The sequence below is a fragment of the Denticeps clupeoides genome, chromosome 4, assembly GCF_900700375.1.
Source record: "Denticeps clupeoides chromosome 4, fDenClu1.1, whole genome shotgun sequence".
NCBI classification, from domain to species: Eukaryota; Metazoa; Chordata; class Actinopteri; order Clupeiformes; family Denticipitidae; genus Denticeps; species Denticeps clupeoides.
The window spans coordinates 25,611,157-25,629,058 of record NC_041710.1 but is presented as its reverse complement, the minus strand read 5'-3'; the positions used below and the strand labels follow the sequence as shown (position 1 = coordinate 25,629,058).

The 17,902-nt window shown below is 42.5% G+C and overlaps 1 protein-coding gene across 1 annotated transcript in view; it reads left to right on the top strand.

The window, feature by feature from the left end:
• The first annotated feature begins 10,927 nt into the window (after positions 1–10,927).
• The window catches only part of dlc1 (DLC1 Rho GTPase activating protein), a 97,000-nt gene continuing 90,025 nt past the window's right edge, over positions 10,928–17,902 (top strand). The window contains exon 1 of the mRNA XM_028978518.1: positions 10,928–11,049. The gene's annotated coding sequence lies outside the window, so the exon portion shown is untranslated. The remainder of the gene's footprint in view (positions 11,050–17,902) is intronic.

Here is a 17,902-nt window from a genome sequence, read left to right as displayed (position 1 = left end):
TTTGGGATTCGAACCGGCAACCTTCTGATTACGGGTGCATTGCCAACTAGGCCACCACAAAAACATGGTGAAAACATGCAAACTCCACACTAGCAAGGTTCAAGGTCCTTGGAGGTTTCAGTCCACATCACTAACCGTGGCCACATTTATGTTAAAACATGACAAAGAACTAATAACTGGTAATTTAATGGTTAACTGATGCACTCTTCTCTGAGAACCAACAAGTCCACACGAGTATTTCATTAGAACTACTTAAACTCGCATCACCTCAATAAGTGTCAAAGCTTTGAAGCAGTGTTTTTAAAAGTCACCACCTGCTTATTATGAGGAATAGTTGATGTATAGTACCTATCTGTACTCTCAAACAGTTTGTTGTCCCTTTTCAATGCTATCATCTTTACAAATGGGGAATTCAGTAAATGACAGGCTTTGCTTTAAGAGACCCTTGCAACTGAAGGGGAAATGTGTGCAGAATGTCCTTCCAAATCAGTTTTAATTCCATTTTCTGTGATGAAGTGAACGGATGTGAAATGATTTGGAGAGGTGGTTGCTATGGCTGTCTAAATTAATCAACTAAACAATAAGAGAACCTAAACAGTAGCAAATATGATGACAAATCTGACAATCTTCTTGAATGCAATAATAAAATAAACTAGTATTTCTATCAAGATGATTACATGCAGATGCAAATACAAAAAAAAAAAGGGACACAACTGCAAAAGACACATTGTCTGAAATAATGGAAAGTTGTGCAAATAAAGCAAACTTGGATGGAAACAAGCAAGCACTAAAGGAACTTAAATGCATTATAATGGAACAGAAGACACAGATTTACACATACACATCTTTTCGCCTCACCCTAGCATTAAGGGAGTGTTTCCATGATGACCATTGACTCCAGATTCAGTGCACCGGCACGCTTCCGAGAGGTTTATAGGGGCAGTCTGGTGGATTTGAGGGATTTTGAAAGAGGCAGATGGAGAGGGCGATAAGGAAAGGTCTTCTGTGATTTGCTTGCCTTGTAAATTGCACAAATCAGGAGTCAGGATGGTGGTTTAAAAAACAAACAAACAAACATATAACATACAAGCCATGCCACCCCATGACAGATGAGAATTTTATGAAGGACTCATTTCTTTGATGTTTTTCTTCCTATCTTTCTCTCTTTTTCTCTCACCATAACAGGAAATTCAGAGGGGAACTATGTCAAGAATGCATTCAGGTTGGACCATGAGCAATATTATGTATGTTAAGAAACATTTCACTTGGGCTCATCCTAAAATCACCTGCCTGCCACCTTCAGTAGCCACAGAAGGTGATCAGCCTCATCTAGTAGTGTCTATAGCTTGTGGAAGGGCAAATGGGATAACACTGTCCCCTGCTGGTAAAATAATACAAGACAGGCTGGGGACTGGAAGACGTCTTGAAGCTACAGCTTGGTGCCTGACATAAATACAGTGCTGTCTGGTGCTGAGATGGGCACTAAATAATGGAAGAAATATGCTCACTTTCAGACTCAGCAGCTAATATTAGAAGAGTTATTATAAAAATGATGACTGTCAGTAGATTAAAATATCATGTGTGGCATAGAAAACTCATGATTAATCGCACCTTTAAGTCTGTCCTAAGCATACAGATTTAATACTCTTAACAGCATACCAGTAGACTTAGATTTTTGCAGATTTATTTATTTATGTTGCAAATGGAACCTTCAGGCATAGGCAATATAGCCAAATGCTAAAGACGGCATTCACCCAGGGGGCGCCACAGACGGAGGAAGGAAAAAAGTGTTTATCAAACTATTTGGTATAGATGAGTCTTAATATGAAATTAATCATGATATTCCATGTAGCAAAGCATTTTAATTAGTAGTAGTAATAATAACAATGATACATAACTTTTCTATGAGGTCACAATGGCGCACCCCTCCACGCCTTCTAAATACACACACACACGCACATTTGTTAAGGCCGGGCCAATACAGAATTACAATTACAAAATAACTGTGATTACTGACCAATGTCCAGTAATCCCTTGTGCGCGCAACTGAGCTGGTCTGTCTCAACATCTCCTCCACTTTAGCTTTCTCATGTTGAAACACACATTTTTTTGTTACAGTAACGGCTCTCGAAAGCAATTCATATGTGCAGCCACTAGATGCGATGCAAATTATTTCAAGCAGATCAGCCTGCAAGCTGTAGCTACTCATTTAAAGTTTGTTGCTTGTAGAGTTGTCCAGGCGTCCTATGCAACCAGACCAATGTGCTATGCAGAGAGTGGGGAGGCACTCTCTGCATCACACGTGTGCTTGGTTAGCAAGTGGTATTTAAGAATTGATGTAGACTGGTGATAGCATAGTTTACATTGACAGTATGTAAAAATCACTTTAGTTTTGTTGACTGAACAGTCCGGTTGTGCTTTGAATCTGAACTTTCCATCCTTTTCTGCTAATCGCTGGTTTGTATATATGTTTTCATGTGTGGCTTTCTGATATACGATGGGCTGTGCAGAGGGACGTAATGATAGAACACGTATGTGTTTATCTGCAGCTTTTTTAGTAGGTAAATGCAGAGATTTAATTTCCAGATGCTAAATATCCTAAACAAATGTTTGTCGGAAGAAATTTAAGTTGGTTCATTTTGTTATCATCTTTCATAAGATTGGCTGTGGGCTGAAGGTGGGTGCATTTTGCTCTGGAAGGTATGCTTTTTTTTACAATGAACACCACAGGAAGCAGAGGGGGAAGGGGACATGTCGTGCCATGACAGACATTTCTTGCACTGATCGGTCGGTGTCACTGATGCTATTGTGAAACCATTTTGGAGTACATAGTCGAGAGAATACTATCTGGCTTTGAGGCATGAAGCATGAAAGTGGCTGCCAGCTTCAGCCATGTGACTGCTAATTAGCTTTAGCCTCCCATCGTGCCTCCCAGACAACCCACTGTTGGGTAGTTATTTAGAGCCTCTTTCCTTCTTTCTTTAATTCTTACCAATGCCTCACATGCTTCCCCCATTCTTTATTCAACACTTCTGATGTGTAGGGATTATATCCACTGTCATCCTTTCTTGCCTCCATCCAGGCTGCCTGTATTGAGTTTTATGACTCACAGATTTCTAAAAGTATTATTTTTTAAAGTTCTAAAACCTGCTCTGTAAAATGTAACATGTACTGAATGCAAATACCCCATTTGTGTTTTCTGAATATTCAGTGTTTTCCATAGCTGCTCAGTGATCGTAGGTAAAATGCATTATGTTGGAATTGATTAAGCTATGTCTCCTTCCTTAAGAGCGCAGCCCGCTGATGTTGCTTTCTTATTCTAGAGATAGTGGAGGCATTTTAAGCAGGTGAGCTGAGAAGTGAAACACACACACACCAACACACACAGACTGACCATTAGTGTGTGGCAGTGTGTCCATCTGTGTGAAGGAATGGAAGACAGGTAGCTTATTGTCAGCACCTTATACATATCATTTCACTTTGTTTTGCCCGCTTACATTTCCCATCAACCCCTGAGGCCAGCACTCCATCTGACCAACGAACTCTCTCCGCACACTGTATAAAAAGGCTGATTGACGTCTCCATTGGCAACAACACACACACACTGACATACACACCAACTCTTGACTTAAATCGCAGTTGTCCAATTAGAGGCTCTACCCTGCTGCTAATCCCCAAAGCCCCTGCTGGCCACCCGATGCACGGGCCACAGCAGTCAGCATTAGGACAGCGACAGGCCACCGTAGGAGCTCACCTTGCTGTTTTTTGTGTGCATTTCCGGTGAGAGCGGTGGCCACTGGCAGCCCCGCCGCTGCACACTGAGGGCCGCTCATTTGTGTAACGATAATGGAGCTGGAGGCAGCAGCCAATGATTATCCGACACTTCTGTGAGATCCACAGGAGTCTGTGTTCCCTCCCCGCTTCCTCCCCATTGATTTTGCTTTGTGCTTCACTGTGTTACTTCATTATTGTTACTTATTCTATTGAGTTCCTGCAACATAATGCAATTTGCTTTGCTGTAATCGAGGCGCTTTTACCAAACTTTTCAGAATCTTAGATTAATGGCGTAGAGCCAAGGGACCCAGGCTCCAATGGTCTAATCTTAATATAGACCCGAATAATGCTTCATTACTGTATAATGCAAAAACAATGTTCAAGAAGCATATTGCTTTCAACTTTCCATTGTTTGTCTTGCTTGCCTAAACATTCTACCCATCACCTAGTTTTTGGATCTATGTGTTTAAATCTTATATTCAGCCTTCTTTACCTGAACTGATTGTTCTGATTGTGCTGCGAACACCATTTGCGGCATATTTACATTTACATTTACAGCATTTATCAGACGCTCTATCCAGAGCGACTTACAATCAGTAGTTACAGGGACAGTCTCCCTGGAGCAATTTAGGGTTAAGTGTCTTGCTCAGGGACACAATGGTAGTAAGTGGGATTCGAACCCGGGTCTTCTGGTTCATAGGCGAGTGTGTTACGTAGGGTGGTAGTAGCCTAGTGGGTATCACCCTGCATATCAGCAAACTATGTCAAGCCTGTTGCTGGCAAGCTACAGCCAATGAAAGCAAAAACTGAGAGAAAAGGTCAAAATCTTTCTGTACAAGTGACAAAGTTTCAAAAATCAGACACATTCTGGCACCAGCATCTAGCATCGTTTTGGCTATAATACTACATCTGCGTTCTCAGAATAAAGGTTCCAGATCAGTACACAGTGACAGTAAATGGATATTGGGTCTGCGGCTGGCACTGCATTGACGTCAGTGGTCCAAGCTGGCTGCCTGGCTGTGACCTTGTCCTTCTGTGTAATGGAAGTGAGTTGTCTGTCTCGCTGACAATGACATCTCTGTCCCTCCTTGTCTGGCTTCTCCACCTAGTCCCATTGATTTGGCCTCGCCGCCACTCAGCAGTGTAAATGTTGATGCAGAAAGTAATCGTTCAGAGATTGGCTGTCTATCTCTCCCCGACCAGCGCTGTGTCTTTCTCCCAGCCGCAGGGTGTATCTGACATTAGTCCCCGTGTTCAGCGTTCTGCTTTCTCATTCTCTGGGCCAGCGTGGCCATAAAATAGCACGGGCGTGAGATTACCATGTCCCTTTAGACAGTACAGGCTTTGGTCCATGTGGCCACTAATGCACCTTCCTCTTATTTTATAGGTGTAGACTTTATTTAGACTCAGAATTTGAGGCGCATGAATGAGACACATAAATAAAAGGTGGGCTGTATTTTGTGACCCAGCCGTAGGCCATGGGAGAAAATGCCGCTAATCCCTTTACAAAATGCTCGAGTGGAACCAGATGAGTTTGGCCCCCCTAGGGGTAATGTACAATAGCGTTTACCGATCGTTGCACACAGAACAGAGCGAGGAAAGCAAGACAGGTGGACGGTGAAAGGGAAAAAATATAGAAATATAGAAAGAAAGAACTATGTTCATCATTGTTGTCCTACATTCGCTGGCCACGTTTTTTACGAACTGCATGATGACACGTTCCCACTTTGTCAGGTATGTCTGCAGTTGCATATTGAGGAAGTAAAGTCTGTCATAAGAGTGGACACAAATTGACCTGGAATGACGATGGCTGGTGCAAAGTGGTAAAACCCAGTGGTGCCGACTGGGTTTTCAGCCTCTAACTCTGCTCATACAGTGAGCACCTGCTGGGTAAGTGTTTCAAATAAAGTGACTGCTGAGACTTCATCTGACCTCTGTTCTTCTGCGAATGCTATGACGAGAGATGATTCTCACATCAGCAGCTGTTAAACTCCCCGAACAGATCCCCACCATATGCCTGTCTAGGGCCCACCCCCCCAAAAAAAAAACTCTAATGGCTCTCTGTAATGAGCAATCTCTAGTGCCATCTCACCTACGGCGGCAGGCCGGCTGTCGCGACGGCAGGAAGAGGGGGCGGCCTGCCGCCGCAGCTCGTTAGCGACAGCGCGCTAGCAAACAAACATGTAAACGGACCAATAAACACACTGAATTAGCACAATGGCCCTTAATAAAGGGGGGGTACGCTGAGCTCCACGTTACCCCGCAGAGCGCTTTTATGCTATGGCTCTAAAAGCCTTTAAGAGAATTTCACAGACATGACTTCATTGGCGTGACTCATGTTGCTCTTGGTTGGGGTTTGTGTGGGCCTGGGAGTGCTTGGTTGTGCGCGTGTGTCGGAACGCACTGGCCTTCGGGCTTCTGAGCACGCCGCTTAATTCGGAGGTCGCTTATTTGTACATGAAGGCGAAGACTGCGATGGCAATCTCTGAAATGGACAGAATAAAGAGAGAAGTCCCCGAGGCACAAACCATGCGGAGCAGACATTAGACACCACATTTTCTCACACCCTTACATGTGGCTGCATCATTAAAGAAAAGGAGCGTATTAGCGAACCCCGGTGTCCAACAGCTGGAGCGTGAGTTCTGGCTGTGTTCGTCTGAGTCGACTCAAAACGCAATTAGAACACGGTTTTGTTGGCAGGGTGGAAAGTTTGTCAGATTGTAAGTGATTTTTTTTTTTTTGTATTGTGATACACAGCACAGCACAGCACATGGTTCACACAACGAAATGTGTCCACACTTCAGGCCTCATTTATCTTACAGTGGAAAAATCTGGTTATGCCAAGTTTTACAAGTGATTCATGAAACAGGTGTACCTGTGCCAATCCGTGTGTAGCATAATTTTAGCATAATTTACATGGTCGCGCCCCAAAACTTGACATGCAGGAATGGGGGGTGGCTAAAGAAGAAGAATTTATCTGACGTGGAAATTGACGCTGTTACACAACAGGTAGAGAAGACTTTCTTTAATAGTATTATTGCAAAGTAAGATAAAAAACAATGAAGATGTTCATTTATTCAGGTGGAGGGGAATAAAACAGTGCTGTTTGCCATCTTAAAAAGGCAAGTCGAATGTATGGAAGTACGTAAATTGGCGTACTCCATCTTAGGATGATGCATTTTTTTTTTTCCAAATGTTACCTCCTTTGGGGCCGGTTTGGGGTGCTCTGTGTTTGTGCGCGTTTTCCTTTTAGGATGTCTGCTGGGCGGAGATTGGCATTATGGTTCCGCCCACCGATTCCCTCATCAACTTCCAGCCAATCAATGCACAGGGCTGGAGCCCCTAAGGACCATTCCGACCACCAGTCGGGGCTCATTGTTGTGGAGCCGGAGGAGAGAGGAGAGTTTTGCAGTGTTGTAGTGTTGCAGAGTTAGAGAGAAGCCTTTGTTGTGTGTTACAGTAATAAGTTGTTAGTTGTGGCTTTGTTGTGTAACTGTATAGTCTCTCATTTCATGGTGTGATGTCCTCCTATGGATTGTTGTGTTGTTGTATATAGCACTTTAGGTTTGGTTGGTTGTTCACCACTCACTGGAAATAAAAGCACAATATTTCACTTGGGCCTGGTAACATTCCCTTTGTTGTCATGTTTCCCAATGTGACACAAGTGATGTGTTTAGCAGGTTTAACTAAAATCCTAGTAATGTGTTCACTAGTAATGTGAACTAAATTCAAAATGATTTATATTTAGGACTTGGAGATCACTACTTAAAAGTCTAAAATATATTTGAATAGTCAAACAGAGATAAATGTATACTTGATCCAATTTAATTTTATTAAACCAGATGGTACAGCTCCAAGCATCAGTCGGCTCTTGGCGAAGACTGGAACCACACAGCCCTGCGGAGACCGAAAACTGGCCCGCATCCATCTTCAGTCTCCTATCCAGGATGGCGACCCCTACAAGTTATGGTTGAGGCATTATTCCACGTGGCCCGTGCAACATTGTATTTCCTTTCCTGTCTGATAACAGCGCCAGATCTGCCATGGCTGAATATGATTACTGTCATTCTCTTAGTTAAGTCGATCTCTTTCATTGGTTCAACAATGATGTTACATCAATTAAACAATGATTTCATTTATTCTGGATGTGATTTCATTTATCCTTTTGACTGCCGTACACAATTACACATGAAAGACTGCCCAGGGAGCAGTGTGTGGGGATGGTAGCTTGCTCCAGGGAAGGAACCTTAGTGGTTTGGGATTTTATGAGTCTGCTTCCTTACCAGCTAGGCCACCATTGCCCCAAAGCCTTTATTTAGAGTCCTGATATCAATCAGTCTCCAATGGAGTCAACAGAAGTAGATGGAAAAATGTAGTCTTCCTCATTTGTTTGATGTTAGAAATGCCATGAAGCTGTGAATCTCAACAATGCTACTTAAAATAATCAGAATAATAACTATTAGTATTAGTTATTATTGTTAGTCTTTTTCCAGAAAAAACATTGTATGTCTTTGTGGAAGTAGGCACATGCTGCCTAAATGGTTATTATATATGGAAGAAATGTACCATATAGCCAGTAGTTGTTGGACAGTAGTGGTAACCAACCTCAGGTTATTAGATTTTTAATGTACAGAATGATCCAAACATATAGCTGGACATCTTGACATATTAAAGTCATAAAATGGGCTAGACGGGGCGGTGGCACGTGTACAGAGGACGCAGTTAGTGGAGAGGAGAGCCGTGCTGCCATAACAGAATCTCAAAGGCACAAATCAGACGCAGGTCACAGCTGCTCTAGGACACCTAATGTAATTACACAGCACAAGCCTTTATGGCCCAGACCCACTCTAATGGTGCACAAAGACCCCAGACTGCAGAGAACTCTGGGGGCTGCTTAATGTCAGGGGAGAAATTCAATAGAACTGATAGAGATGGAGAGAGATGGATGGCCCCAGAGAAGAGGGAGAAAGGTCCCAATGTGTGTGTTTGTATGCGTTCTTGTGTTTCATGGATATACGTTGACTGAAGTGTATGTACAGTCTGTGTGTATGTAGTATGTGTTATTAGTCTGGATTGTTCCCTCGCAAGCACACACACCTCAGCTGAGCATACATGTCTGTTATCTGAAAATGTGTGTGTATGTGTGGGACTGGGTTGATGGAGGTTGAGGAGAGGGTTGGATGTGATTTATTTTCTCCTGGCAAGCTGACCTAGGGGGCAATGGTGCACCAAGCAAACAACAGAACAGGACAAGCCAAAGAGTAATCCGCTCCCAGATGGCAAGACCTGGGAAAGGATGGCAAGAAAAGTATTAAAAAATAAAAAGAAGAGAGGGTTGTAGGACAAGAGATAGAGCACAATTTGAGAAATTCAGAGAAAGAGAGAGAATGAGAGATGATCTGAAGCGGGAAGGATTTCCTCCTTCTGAAGAAATGTTCCTCTTTTGTTCCTATGCTCATTTAATAACTTGAAGGCCCTGTGATGTTGGAAAACCACCTCTTCAGCTTCACTCTCAAGCATGAGTGAACTGTGGCTTTCGTACTTAACTACCAGATCAGAAATCAGATTCAATTATCCCGCAGGCTGGGCGACTCAATCTTATTAAAAAACAAAAAAGAATAAAGGAAGGTAAACACTTGCGTCTGGGCTACAGAGCCATCACAGTCCGTGGAAAAAAAAGATGCGTCGCCATATTGTTTAACTAAAAAAAAAGAAAATAATAAATCCCCATAATGAAATCACTTTGTAGATATGAAAAAGACAATTAGCATAATAATGGAAAGAAAACATCCAGTGACGGCAGCAGGCAGAAAACAAAGCTTCTTCCTCATCTCTATGTGCCTAAGCCACCTAATCGCCGCAGATCTCTTTAGGGAATTAAAACAGCAGAGGGGCTGTAGACAGACAGCACTGTAACTGGGGCACAACAGGAGGGAAAGTGTAGTATTTTGTGTGTGTGTGTGTGTGTGTGTGTGTGTGTCCTGATGACGATCAGCCATTCTCACAAAATATGGGAACACAAGAATCCGGGGACATTTTGCTAATCCTCTTTCAAAACTTCCTTTGGGTAGTTTAAGGCATGTAAAGTGTAGTGTGTGGAAACACACATTACACATGTCGTTTATTGCTGGGATGACAAGTGCAACACAGACATTTACTTCATTGGTGATTATTGTGGTCCTTTTAGTCTGTTTGTAACCCAATTAAAATTTCAGGATATTTACAATCTTTTTATGGCAATTTCATTGATTTGTCTAACGTAAATTTATATGTTAATGAGCATGTTTTATGTTCCTGGCCAGAACCACCACCTAGACACACCCAAAAAACCCCACATTGTCCTCTTGTTGGCCCCCTTGGAAGCTTTCCAGCGTTCATCCCCATAAGCTGTGCGCTCCTCCTCAGGACGGGAAGACCTCCCCCCCGTTAGGCCACCAGGCAACTCAAAAACACAAACACAGAAACCATTAACCCGGCACTGCTCAGACGGTGTGCCGGTGTGGCTGCCAGCGCACAAATACAAACAAATAGATCAATGAACATCCCCTGTGTGGCCTCAGCCACCACATGTATCGATAATTCATCAGTATGTCAGATACGTGCACATACCTGAGAGTTTAGAGTGTCCTGTTTTTTAACAGACTGAGCACCTGACCATCATGTTCCATTTGATTTTGTCGACCTGCAAGGTGTTGCTACTTTGCATAAAACTTTTTTAAAATGTATGTTTTTAATTATCCTCAACACAATGTACACCAGGTGAAAATTTGACTTGTATGTGTGTGTGTGAGTGAGAGAAAGAGCGCGAGCGAGAGAGAGGCAGGGGATAAAGTATAGCGGCTACTCTCCTAATGAACATTTGCATGGATGACATTGCCTTGAGCGCCTGAGCTCCAGATCGATGGGGGCTCATATCTCTCCCTCTCAACCCCTCCACCTTCTTCAGAGCACTCTAGTCATTAGAGCAGGGCTTTCACTTACACACAAAGACACACACACACACACACATATACCATACACAGGTTTTCTGAGGAAACCCAGAGGACCAATCCGGTTTACAGCTTAAGTAAATTATTTTGCTAATCTCTCACTCTATCTCTCTCTCTCTCTCTCTCTCTCTCTCTCTCTCTCTCTCTCTCATACACTCTGCTGTAAGTACAGTCCTGGTCTTCACCACCCTGTCTCTGGATAAGTGTATTCACATGTTTGTGATTTGGACGTAGACAGGAGGCACATGGCTGAAGATCCAGCAGCAGTGCGACTCACCTCTCTGAGGTAGGTGATCCCACAATGCACAAATCTGGCCTGCGAGTTTGTCACATATTGACAAATTCAAATTTATGCAGACTGTACACAGTCCATATGGTTTGTGTTTTTTTTTTTTTTGGTTGTTTTCTACCTTTATTACAACAAAAAATATGAAATAACTCATTCCATATAGACTTTTTTTTTCGAAAGAAGTAACATTGCATTCAGTTCTAACTTTGCTCTAAAATGTGGTAAAGTGGATCTGTAATAACATGCTTTGTAGGAAGTGAATTGAAAGCAAGTGAATTACCAAGGGAGGAAAAAAAATCTCACCATTTCCAACTGTGTAAATGTGTAGCTAACTGTGAATCTAATATCGGATCAGAAAAAAATAGTAACTGTTAACTACCCAATCTACACTCCATTTGTTGGCTGGTAGTTCCTCCTGTTCAAACTATTGTTTATTTCCATAAAACCCAAAGGTTTTGTGTGATAAAATTCAGATCACCTTTGTGAATCAAGCTGGCTTTAAAGTTTTCACTTGGATTTAAATGGCTATGAATTTAGGATGATCTTGAAATCCTATCCTCCATAAAAAATTTTTATTGAATAGTTTCTTGAATAGTTTATTGAATAGTTTCTTCATGAATAACAAGGGTTTTTCGGTATTAGTTTTTTAAGCTAATGGTTAATACAATTTATGCATTCTCTCTCTCGCTCGCTCTCTCTCTCTCTCACTCTCTGAGCAAATGCACCCTTTGCTCCCACTCAAGGCAAGATAAATATTTAGCCAAGGTCATTCAATCCCTTTTTTTTGTCACAAAGGCACAATCAGCCATTTATACCTCCATGCTTTTGAGGCCTGAAGAGCCAGAGGACTCCACTCATACACAGGCTATTTTTACTGCAGAGAAGAGCCATCCGTCCATCCTGCAATGCCACTGCCTGCTTGGATTTGTGTGTAAGAGTCTGCTGTTACATCAGCTCAGGCAGAAACAGGAAACTGTTCTTTTTAAGCAGAAGCAGTTATCTTTTTTTGCGGGGCATTGAGCAGCACAATTAAAATCAGATAAAAGGCCTTCATTACCTTGTGATCCTGTTGCTGTTTTGCTTGCTTTGTGGCTAAATCTCTGTAATTTCCTGTACATATTTGTGGTATGGCCCTGACTATAATTCTTTTAATATTGTTCCATTTAAAGCTTTAAGAAACTTGAATTTTAATTTGTGAGAGGGTTTGCAGGCAGAGATATTAAGTTTTACCAGAATGGAATATGAATATGAATTACATTTGATTAGATTGGGTCAAGGTACTAGGAAGGCAAATAATAGAGGTACACTATCAGTCTAGAAATAATTCCTAAAAGATTTTTGAGGGGTGGGGGAAAGAAATTTGATTAAGCTTTATCATGACACCCCGAGTTTCAGTTATACTTTAGTAAACCTGTTTTTCTCCTAAAAATCTAGTGTGTCTGAGACACTGGAGTTCATTCAAATACTCCATACTTTTGGTTTAGACTTCCACTGGACTTTTAATGGGCAGTGGTGGCCTAGCGGTTAAGGAAGGGGCACCATAATCAGAAGTTTGCCAGTTCAAATCCTGATCCGCCAAGGTGCCAATGAGGTGCCACCGAGCAAAGTACCATTGCCACACACTGCTGCCCGGGCGCCTGTCATGGCTGCCCACTGCTCACTCAGGGTGATGGGATAGATGCAGAGGACTAATTTCACTGTGGGCACCATGTGCTGTGCTGCTGCGTATCACAAGTGACAATCATTTCACTTTTAATGATGCCACTGTAATGATTGGCCTTGGTTTATTAGTTCATAAAGGGTTTTTGTGCAAGATCCTGCATGAAATCGATTCAGCATACTTCATATTTGGGCTTTTCCCCTCCTTTTTTTAAATTGTGCATGTTGCTATTGTAAAAAAACTGAGGAGAGTGGAGTAAAAAACTCTCTCTCTACACACAAAAGCACTGTATTCAAACCACTCCAACGTGATGTTACCTGCCAGAAAGAGGCATGGCACAATAGAGGTTAAAAGGATGAGCAGATTCTAATTTATTAACACAAATAAATTATTATTGCAGTTATATGTGAATATTGTAAGTAAAAGGGGTACCAATGTTACAGAGAAAACCAAAATGAAAGACAGGAGGAAATGATAGAAAAAGACAGAACCAAGCCTCAGATCCAGGAGTAAAGACTCAAAAGGCCTCCGATGGAAAAGCAGCTGAGAAAAAAGTGAAGTCCTCTCTACCACACGTGAACAATCCTTTATACACCTGGCCTACAGGAAGCTGTCACAGACCAATCAGAACCTGTTGTTTCTGACGTCACACCCCCGGTGCCTCCCGTCTGGGGAAGAGAATGAGAGCAGGGCGGAGTATCATTTACATTTACATTTACAGCATTTATCAGACGACCTTATCCAGAGCGACTTACAATCAGTAGTTACAGGGACAGTCTCCCTGGAGCAACTCAGGGTTAAGTGTCTTGCTCAGGGACACAATGGTAGTAAGCGGGATTTGAACCCGGGTCTTCTGGTTCATAGGCGAGTGTGTTACCCACTAGGCTACTACCACCCACTAGGCTACATACCACCACATCTTGTATCACAAGAACCTGTGGCAGGCATTTCACACCTCTTGCCATTTGACAAAGATACGGAAAACTGAGGTGTTGAATCTTCATGCAAAACAAAAGCACAGAAACATCATGTTCCTGCGACGAACATCTTGTTGCTATGCAGGCAACAGCTTATATTTCAGTAGGAAAAGCTTGAAACTGCATGATTAAGCCAAATCACCTTGTTTGTTCATTTATTTAATAGCAGTAAAAGGATCTTTGAGAGTATGTAAATGTTTAAAACATGATTTTCTCCAGACCATTTTTATAAGACACCAGTGTCCTTGCAAGTTTGTGGCATGACTCTGTTCTGCAACCTAGCTCTCATAATGCAGATGCTGTTCTCACTAATGAGCCGGCATGTCACCCAGTGAACTTGTGCACCCTCGTCCGCTCACGTGCTGTCCCTTGACTCTCTCGGTCAGCCCAAGCATTTCCTGCCAATGCTGCTGTGGCAACTGTTTCCAAGGACAACACCGTTGCCTGGACGTCTGTAGGAAGGGGCCACGCCAGAGCGGAAAGTGTCCAGGAATCAGAAACACATACACAGATGCACATTCCCACTCCACTGCAGCATCCAAGAATCCTCCTAATAAGATGCTGGATGAGATAATAACATAAATACTGCCAGTGAGACTGTGATTCCTGGAAGTCCACAGGGGGGGAAATTAACAAGATGTCCCGTACAATGGCTTGCTTTACACAAGGAAAAGAGAACACTGACAAAAGATCTCTGGTCACTGTTCGGTTTCCAGACTCCAGAGAAATTTGAAATGCTTTTTGTTATTTACCTTCCTTGTGCTGCTGATTTCCTATTTGTCTGAAAAGTACACTCTGCTCTTTTGCGTAAACGATGACCTTTAAGACAGTAAACATCTTGTCTCGAGAGAAGCGACCGCTGCTTCTGCTGCCAGTGAAATCAGATGCAGCCAGGGCCGTTGGATTCGTGCTGGTTTCCCCAAGGCCAACTGCTCTTCCAGTTTGCTCTTTACAGAATAAAAAAGACTCAGAGCGTGCTATCATAAATGCAAAAAAAATTAATAAATAAATTGTGCCCAGTGGTTCAAGGCATTGAAGTGGAGTGTGAATACGTGTGATTAAGTACTGTAGACCAGTTGGCTCAGAGTAGGAATTTCACAGTTTCCTTAAGGTGTCTGTAGTTGTTTGTTGATGGCTCAATTTGACAGGCCAAAATTTCAGCATTCAAGCTGTACTTTAGATGTTCAAATAGGCAGTCAGCTTTTGGTACAAAGAAATATTTTGTGTAAATGAAAAGAAAAATAGCATAGTGGATCATAACCAAGCATATTCCTTAAACCCAAGTTTGTAATAGTTTAGCAGAGCGATGGCATTGGAAAACTGAAATCCACTGCTTGAAAAACACATAAAAGAACATGCAGCATGTTGTCCAATATTGTGCAATACAGACAAAAAGAGCCAATAAATAAAAATATTCAGAGTTCCACTGGATCCTGGTTACATTAGGGAAACATTAGGATTTCGTAACGTTTGTGAAGTGTAGCACTAAGAAGAGCTAGATAGAAGGTTCACAGTCATGACCCGCAGCATACATCTGGAACAGAGGTTCATAGATCTTCTACTGCAGGACCCACTTGCACATGTGTTCATTCAATTTTTTGTTGGCAAGTACAGAATGGAGAACTACTCATCCAGAAAACCAGAAGTTTCTGAATGTACTCCAAGTCACCAACACAGCAGGAAGGAAATAGTCTTATAAAATAAGACAAATACTAGCACTGGTATCAAACAAGGGTCACTGAAACTGCAATGCAATCCAAATCAGTCTTCAGCCGCATTTGACCTTTTATGTTTGCTTTCCCATTAAAATGTTTGAATATTGTATTCTGCTTTGCTGCTCTGCGTTTGTCTAATGGGTATTTGCCAATCGGAGCCACTGGCCTGGTTAAATTTCCATAATGATTAAGGCTGGGAAGTGAGGGATGCAACTGCTCCTGGAACAGCCAGAAAAGCCGTTAGGAATATTTTGAATGTCAAGCCAGAAATACAGACGATATGACTGTCTGACACAAGTCCACTTGTTATAATGTGATTTAATTAGTAATGATTACATATGTTTTATGTCATGATTAGTCAGTAAAAAATATATTTAGAGCCCAATTTGCAAGGTGTGATCTACCACATTGCAACATAAGCACACCATAACATAACAGAAAATAAATTACATTCTATCCAATATCAGCTCTGGTTAAGTGTAAACATTTTAAATTCCATTACAATCCTGTTCCATTTTATTGAATAATGCTACATCAGAGCATCTTGCAGGTCTTGAGTGGTGTTTTCCTGTCAGGATTGGCTGCAGCTGGAGACATCACCTGTGCCCAATCAAGACAGGAGCTGAAAGGCGCCATGCAGCCGCCCGTCGGCAGCGCCGAGATTTTTCGTGAACTTGACCTTCTGTGTGAACCTGGCAACTGTTTGTGTTGGAGTTCTGGCAACTTGCCTGCGGGCTAGTTTTCCTTGTTTTCGGCCATTGCGCTGTGTTTCTTTATTGTTTCCAGAATGTCCCGTCTCTGCGTTTCCTTCCCCCGTCAGCTTGCCGACGTGACATTCCCGTATGGAGTGGTTTGTTCTTATTTACTTAGAGCTCGCAGTAATCTAGTGGCACGGCTGCCAATGGCTCAGTATTGCATCTGGTCTGATGAGAAAATGGAAGAGGGCAGGCTGATTTGGTGAATCACATTCCGTGATGCACCGTGGGAATATGATGAACTGTGAAAGAATGTGATGTTCTGGAACTTTCCATTCTGAACTCCTGTTCACTGGGTAGCATGGACATTTTTCATGTGTCTTTGAGTTCTATTATGGTCACACTATGGTGGGTCTGTTTGAAACAGTATTTCAATACACAGTATACACTGTGTTTACTGTTGCGCTGACAATGCATCTCTCTTGAATCTTGAAGTTGAAGGTTATAGTTCCTGCTCATTCCATGTAAAGGCAAAATCAGACCTTGGACAATGCCCCTGTTTTACTTATTCCTTTTCTGAGGTTCTTGTTCCATTTGCCTGAGACTTAACACCATGATCATGAAGGTGGGACTGTCTGACCACAAATTCTGATCTGTCCAGGCTCCTATATATTCATGATGCTGCAGTGACGTCTCTGGTGTTGATAGAGTAGATATGAATCCAAAAAGCCTAATATGTTTGCTTGTGATTTTATCACTTTGTTAACCAAGGATCACTTTGGACTCAGAAAATGTGTGTTTTTTTTTTGTTTTTTGTTTCCCTTTATCTTCCTATATCATTGATTTAAATTCATGAATAGCGATTAACCTGCCAGGATTTTCAATGATCATTAAGTTGTCTGTTCCCAGAAAGGATGTTACGGACATTAGTGTCACCCAAGGAGCGAAGTATCTAACACACCATGCTGGTCAAAAAGCACACGTCCCGAGCTCCGGGGCTAATTGAGATTCTCATTATGGCAGGCTGATCAGCAAGGCTTGCTGAGCGATTCACAGACTACCCGCCCATTATCTGATCGGCGTTCCACTTCAAGTGAGCTTCGGTCTGCCTTGTCTGTCCGGGTCAATACAGCTTTAATCGTCGGGGGGACCCGCTTTGCCTCCTCGCTCAATAGCCATCGACACGAGAGGAAATAAAGCCGGCTGCCAACGTTTCCCCGTCACTGGCTAATTAACAGTCTGCTTTTCGGCACAAAAACAACACGCGCACTTTCAGACATGATGAAGTAGCTAATGAAGAGAGAGAGATTTCCTCACAAAATAAGCCTTAATCACATTGTCCACACACATGCAAAAAAAAATGAATATGTTTGTGTTATCATGCGGCTGTGTAGGCCAAGTGCCCCGCTATTATTTCTAATTTACCGTCTCCATCCTTCCTCGTTTCTCTTTCAACTAATCTTTTTCTCCTTGCTCCGAACCTCTCCCTCGCTCCCTCTCTCTCATCTGTCTGGCCCTTTCTTTCCCCCAATCGCTCTTCATAATGATGACAAATCTAGCAACACACTCTCAGAGACAACTGACGCCTGAGCTCCCACCCACCAAACAGTCCAGGGCAGCACTTGTTTGTTGAGGATGTGACCTGTGTGTTTGTCTGATAGAGATGTGTCTTCAGGATGCTTGAAATCAGTGCTCGGTTCTTGAGGAAATCCCCCGGTCTCCTGCCGCTGCACCGCGGAGACGAGGCGAAAGTCAAGTAGACAGGGGGGAAAAGATGGCCGAGCTCACCAATGTGCCCTTTGC